This window comes from Pinus tabuliformis, chromosome 8 (genome assembly GCF_031772625.1).
Source record: "Pinus tabuliformis cultivar Carrire ecotype Pingquan chromosome 8, CPIR1, whole genome shotgun sequence".
Lineage (NCBI taxonomy): Eukaryota > Viridiplantae > Streptophyta > Pinopsida > Pinales > Pinaceae > Pinus > Pinus tabuliformis.
The window spans coordinates 614,153,447-614,160,028 of NC_142294.1; positions in this window are offsets into that span (position 1 = coordinate 614,153,447).

Consider the following 6,582-nt stretch of genomic DNA (forward strand, 5'->3'; position numbering starts at 1 on the left):
CTTGTTGAAAAATGGCAACAAGAAATGCTAAAAATAGAAGTGCTAAAAATAGCAATGCTAAAAATAGCAGTTTGGGTACCAGTGCTAGATTGGGCAACAGGGAATGAAAAATGGAAGTGCTAAAAAATAGAAATTCTATTTTTAGCAGTTGAGGTTGGATTCCTATTTTAGTTAGTCCCTGGAGTAAAAATAGGAAGTAAAATTCGAATTTGGTCTTAGCAGCTGTTTGAAAATAAATTAATTAATTCTCCATGAGTTAATTAGTTGTGAAAAATCAAACATGAAGTCTATGTGAGGACATGCAACAGTTTCTCCACTGATTAAGGAAGTTATCCCTTGATTAAAGGAGATAAGGATGAGTTCTAATTTGAGTAGTAATTAGTTGGCTCAATTAACTGAGTCAAGTCCAGTTATATTTGATTTAGACAGTTTGTTTAAATTAATGTGAGTTCAGTCAGTTAATGCATGCTTGCATATAACTGCTGCACTTCAGATAACTGAAGATTCTCTCATGAATAACTCATGCATGTCAGTTCAGACAGAGACCCAATTGAGATTAGAGAAGGGACAGTGTACTATTAGTTGGATGAATATTTTTCCTATAAAGGAAGCTCATCCATGAGAAGGATTTATCTCCTTCAGGACTACGTAGTTGGATCAAACGTTAGTGAGTGTGTGAAGAGGCCAATTCACACAAGTGGCTGCACTGGACCCTAATCAAAATTGTGCAAAGAAATAGGAGGCTTAAAGGGCAGACCAGAGGTTAGATAGATGCCTTTGACTGTCTATGAGCAATAGAGGTATTGCAGAGAGAGCAGGATAGCTTTTGAGCTGATTCTTTTTGTAATACTGGTTATATTTCCACTTGTATGATAATACAAAGATAGAGTTTTAGGCTGGTGCTTTCCCTGGGTTATATCTTCTGTGTTATGTGTGATTGATTCCTTCTTATCAGTTATATGTGTTCTTATTGATGTTGCTCAAATTGATTAAGGTTCCGCTGAATTGATTGTAGAAGTAGATCAAGTATTTTGCTTTAGTATATTGCATTATCAAGTGATCTACAGGTGGGAATTTCTACATGGTATCAGAGCACAAGTGATCAAGGAAGAATAATATACAAGGATGGAGAAGTTGAAGTTTGTGATTTGTGAATATAGAAATCAAGTTCTTATCACATCTTTATTTCACTTATGGTGTTCAATGGTTTGAGACTCGAATATGCCCTTGATGGCAGTTCGAATTATATAGCCTGGAAGGATCGCATGGAAGAAGTACTAGAGGATAACGGTCTAAAGGACTTCATTGATCAAGAAGTCCTCAAGCCGAATGGTGCTACTAAATTGGCTGAGTGGAAGAAATGTGTGGCTAGAGCAAGGAGAATCCTTCTAGAGGGAGTTTGAGATCACATAGTCTCGAGTCTCCATGGGAAGTAGACACTGTTTTCAATGTGGAAAACATTGAAAGATCTATATTAGAATAGCAGTGATCAGAGGAAGCTGGCACTGAAGGACAAGCTTAAAAATATCAAGTGTGAAAAGGGTGACACGATCTCAATGTATCTGAACAAGCTCACCTCATGGAGGGATGAGCTTGGAAGTGTAGGGATCGTGACAACTGATGATGACATGGTGAGTCTTGCACTCCTCGGTCTTTCCTAAGAGCTGGCATAGCTACCGGGACTCGGTTAATGGAAGAGAGAAACTGGCAGATTGGGAATGACTTTGGTTGGATTTGATGCAGGAGGAGATAAGAAGAACCATATCCATGGAGGATCAAGAAAACTGTGCCTTAGTGAGTAAGGCGAAGAAGGGGAAGGAGAAGGTTTCTCTTTCTGAATCTAGTTCTTCCCATGGTGGGAAGAAGTTTGACAAATCAAAAGTGTGATGCTTTCATTGTCATGAGGTGGGCCATTTTGCCACAAATTGTCCACAGAGGAAATCCAAGAAGGGATCTAGGGAAGGATCATAAAGTGAGGCACTTGCTTCACATTTCGAGTTGGATTTCACACTCTTCGCATGCATGGTTTCATCCATGGTGGCAAGTGGTTGGTTTCTTGACAGTGGAGCTTCTTTCCACATGACCAGTGACAAGAGTTTGTTCAGTACTTTGGAGGAGAAAGATCTCCAGATACTCATAGCGATGGGTAATGATGAAAAGTATAGTGTCTTAGGTGTAGGCATGATTATTTTTCAGAGGGAGCATGGAGCTCGCCTTACCTTGACCGATGTCAAGTATGTACCAGGACTGAAGAGAAACTTGTTGTCGATTGCGATGCTGGAAGACAGAGGCTATGATGTAGTCTTTAGTAAGGGAAAGGTTTTCCTTAGACACATCATCACTAGACAGGTGAAGCAGATTGGTTCACGGGTCAAGAACCTGTATGCTCTTGAGGTTCAAGATGCATGCAATGCCTTGAGCAGCAAGGAAACTGATGGAGACTTGGTGGTTGAGAGGGAGAGTATATTACCTCTCAACATGCAGCGCTAGAAGAAGTCTCAGACGATTGTGGAGGAGCCACGGATGGTGCAGCAACTTCAGGAGGTTGTGGAGCAGCCAAAACTAGAGAAGCTGAGAGGAGATCGAGTAGAGACATCTACTCATGCAGAGACTGAGCCAAGCAGGTAGAGGGATCACATGCAGCCATACCTCCAGGTAGGAGTTGGGGCGATGTGAAGGGATCGTGCCACAGAGGTTGATATGGGGGCAGGATCCTTGAGGTACCTAACCTCTTTGATTCGACTTTGCTACGGGAACCCCAACGAGGAGTAGCAGGACTGGTTGATTGGGTAGATATAGATGCGGATGGACGGCAGAGAGAGCTATAGTGCAGGAGTCCCAGGACTGTGTAGAGCTAGCAGGCTGTAGCAATACGAGAGACACATGAGTGTTGCACCAGTGCAGGATGACACAGAGAGGTGTGCAATGGTGCAAGATCCATGGAGTGTTGCAGCAGCTCAAAGGTCAGAGAGGGAGCACTTGTTAGCAGTAGGTAGATCTTCAGCATTAGAGTATGTTTCTAGCCCAACAGAGAGGTCAGTTGGGAGTTTTTCTGTTCCAAGAGTTGCTGGAGCAACACACTTGGTAGATGTGTTGCATGTAAAACATTCCAAAGGTATAGGATCGGGTTCGAGTTGAAGCCTTTCTTGTTGAGAGGGAGTGTTGTAAAATGGCAATAAGAAATGCTAAAAATAGAAGTGCTAAAAATAGTAGTTTGGGTACTAGTACTGGATTGGGCAATAGGGAATGAAAAATGGAAGTGCTAAAAAATAGAATTTCTATTTTTAGCAGTTCAGGTTGGATTCCTATTTTAGTTAGTCGCTGAACTAAAAATAAGAAGTAAAATTCGAATTTGGTCTTAGCAGCTGTTTGAAAATAAATTAATTAATTCTCCATCAGTTAATTAGTTGTGAAAAATCGAACATGAAGTCCATGTGAGGACATGCAATAGTTTCTCCACTGATTAAGGAAGTTATCACTTGATTAAAGGAGATAAGGATGAGTTCTAATTTGAGCAGTAATTAGTTGGCTCAGTTAAATGAGTCAAGTCCAGTTATATTTGATTTAGACAGTTTGTTTAAATTAATGTGAGCTCAGTTAGTTAATGCATACTTGCATATAACTACTACACTTCAGATAACTAAAGATTCTCTCATGAATAACTCATGCATGCCAGTTCAGACAGAGACCCAGTTGAGATTAGAGAAGGGACTTGTACTATCAGTTGGATGAATATTTTTCCTATAAAGGAAGCTCATCCATGAGAAGGATTTATCTCCTTCGGGACTGCATAGTTGGATCAAAGGTTAGTGAGTGTGTGAAGAGGCCAATTCACACAAGTGGCTGCACTGGACCCCAATCAGAATTGCGCAAAGAAATAGGATGCTTGGAGGGCAGACCAGAGGTTAGATAGAGGCATTTGACTGTCTATGAGCAGCAGAGGTATTGCAGAGGGAGCAGGATAGCTTTTGAGCTTTCTTTTTGTAATACTGGTTACATTTCCACTTGTATGATAATACAGAGATGGGGTTTTAGGCTGGTGCTTTCCCCGGGTTATATCTTTTGTGTTATGTGCGATTGATTCCTTCTTATCAGTTATATGTGTTCTTATTGATGCTGCTCAAATTGATTAAGCTTCCGCTGAATTGATTGTAGAAGTAGATCAAGTATTTTGCTTTAGTATATTGCATTATCAGGTGATATACAGGTGTGAATTTCTACACCCCTGACACTGAATTTTTGGCATAAACATTTCAACCATATTTTAGTTTGAGAGTCCTATCTAGAGATTCAATCATCTTCATAACAAAACATTTTCCCAAAATAATACAATCATCTATTGTCCCTGATGTTTGCATCTTTGGCAAACTTTCAAACCTCAATGGATGTAAATGTACCATACCTGTGTTATCCACAAATTCAAGGGTCCCCCCTTGTGCTTTAATTAGAAAAGAGGATATGTGGATTGCACTTGCCCTAAAACTGCTTCCTAAAAATTGTTTGTGAAACATGTTGATAGAAACATCTAGAGTAGTGCCAATAGATGTAATATCAACATGATCCTCTTGAAACTTCTTATTCAACTTATTTAATTCAATTAACACATCTGCAAGTAGATGGATGAAAAATTGCACTTGAAATATTGTTGCCAACTCATACATTTTTTTCTCCCCTAATTCCCAATCTTTTAACAAAGCAGACATGAGTTTAACAAGTCTTTCCATGACTTTTCCTCTAGAAAGCCATCTAATTTGATGAATTTGTAAGACCTCTAGCTTAGTGATTTGAAATGATCCCATTAGCTCTTTCAATTCTCCATGTCTTTTTGTCAATTTCCCAAGCCATGAATAAACTTTGTTTGCAAATTTGTCAATATATTACAACTCTGGAAAATGAGATGAAACATCATTTGTAGTTAATGATTCTCTATGAGCTATGCAATTGATATCTAATAAATTAGGAGCATCTTGACGAAGCTTAAAAGATAAACCTTCATGAATACCCCTCATGGCAGATGCACCATCTGAGCCAAAACCAACTAACTTCTTCAAAGATAAATCCATCTCTGCTAAAAGAGTTTTTAGAGCATCATATATCCACTAAGTTGTTCCATCCTTTATATGAAGCAAATATATAAACTTTGTTACACATCGACCTCTTCCTCCATTTGTCAAATATGTAATATAAACAATCAAATGGTGTTTCATAGTTCGATTAATGCTTTCATCAACTAGAATTGACTAAAATGGGCTATGTAATATCGTATCTTTTAAATGTTTCAAATACACCACATTTTGAAGAAATTATTTTCATGATGTCGTGTTTGTGTATGCAAAATATTCATTTGATAAAGACATGTTTGGAGCACATTTATACATGTTCAAGTCACATATTGACTGATACATTTCTAAAGATAAATCATGTATAACAACAAAGTACATGTTTTCAATCACTGATATATTTCTCTCCTCCTCAACATCTAACATTAGTTCTATGTGTTTAGTGATTGGAAGATTACTCCATTTGCTTTATCCTTCCAAAAGTTGTAAAGAAAATTTATGAGTTTTTTATTCTACATGGCGAACCAGTGCACTAACTTGAAGAGTGGTACTTCCCTCTTTAGAAAATGGAGTGTCTCTCTTAAATTTAACACACCAAGAACATTTTATCTTTTCATTTCCGCTAAAATATTTTACAACATAAGCCCATGGAATGTAAGATCCCAAATGTCAAATTTTTTTAATAGATCTGACACATTTTAGTGTTCTAATTAAAATGCTTTCAATCAAAAACACCTAACACAAAGGGATCTAAAACAACAACCTCTTATTTATATTAATAATTGAAAACAAAGATACATGCTCATACAAGTCATACTAAATCCCCTATCAATGGCATGTATGACTACTCATCAAATGACTCGACCAACTAAAGCACACTTGTGGACCCTGGATGGATCCACTAGACAAATTACACTGCGGGGTTTTTGTCCCGAGGATCAACTAAAACTAGCCACACCAAGTTCTCAACAAAAACTCAATAGGATAGACAAACTCAATATGATCCAAATGCCTATCTCCTCTCCCTTTTGATAGGTTCGATGGAGTCTCTAGATGCCTTTCTTTTATTGTTCTTCTAAAAGACAAAGACAAATACCATGGGTAAATACCACGACAAATCCCATCCATTTTGAACATATCAAGAAAAAAGAAGATTACAAATCCTCCCACCCCGATATTGCTTGCCCTCAAGAAATTCATAGTTGCCTATCAGTATGGTTGTTCGAAGCAAACGCGTACCAATACCGGGGTACCATATGAACCACTGAATCATCATAGTATGCCATTGTATCATCCAATCAAGGATAGATCTCCTGATGCGAGGATACCATATCAACCTCTGGGTCCACTACCCATCAATAGACCCACTGGCATGTGAACTGCTACTTGGATCCCAATCTCACCATTGAATCAACTTGCCATCAACAGATCCTCCTGGATCCCAATTCCACCACAACCCAACTTCATGGCCCATTCACCATGGATCTAATTGTATCACGTCCCCAACTAAGAATGACCTCCT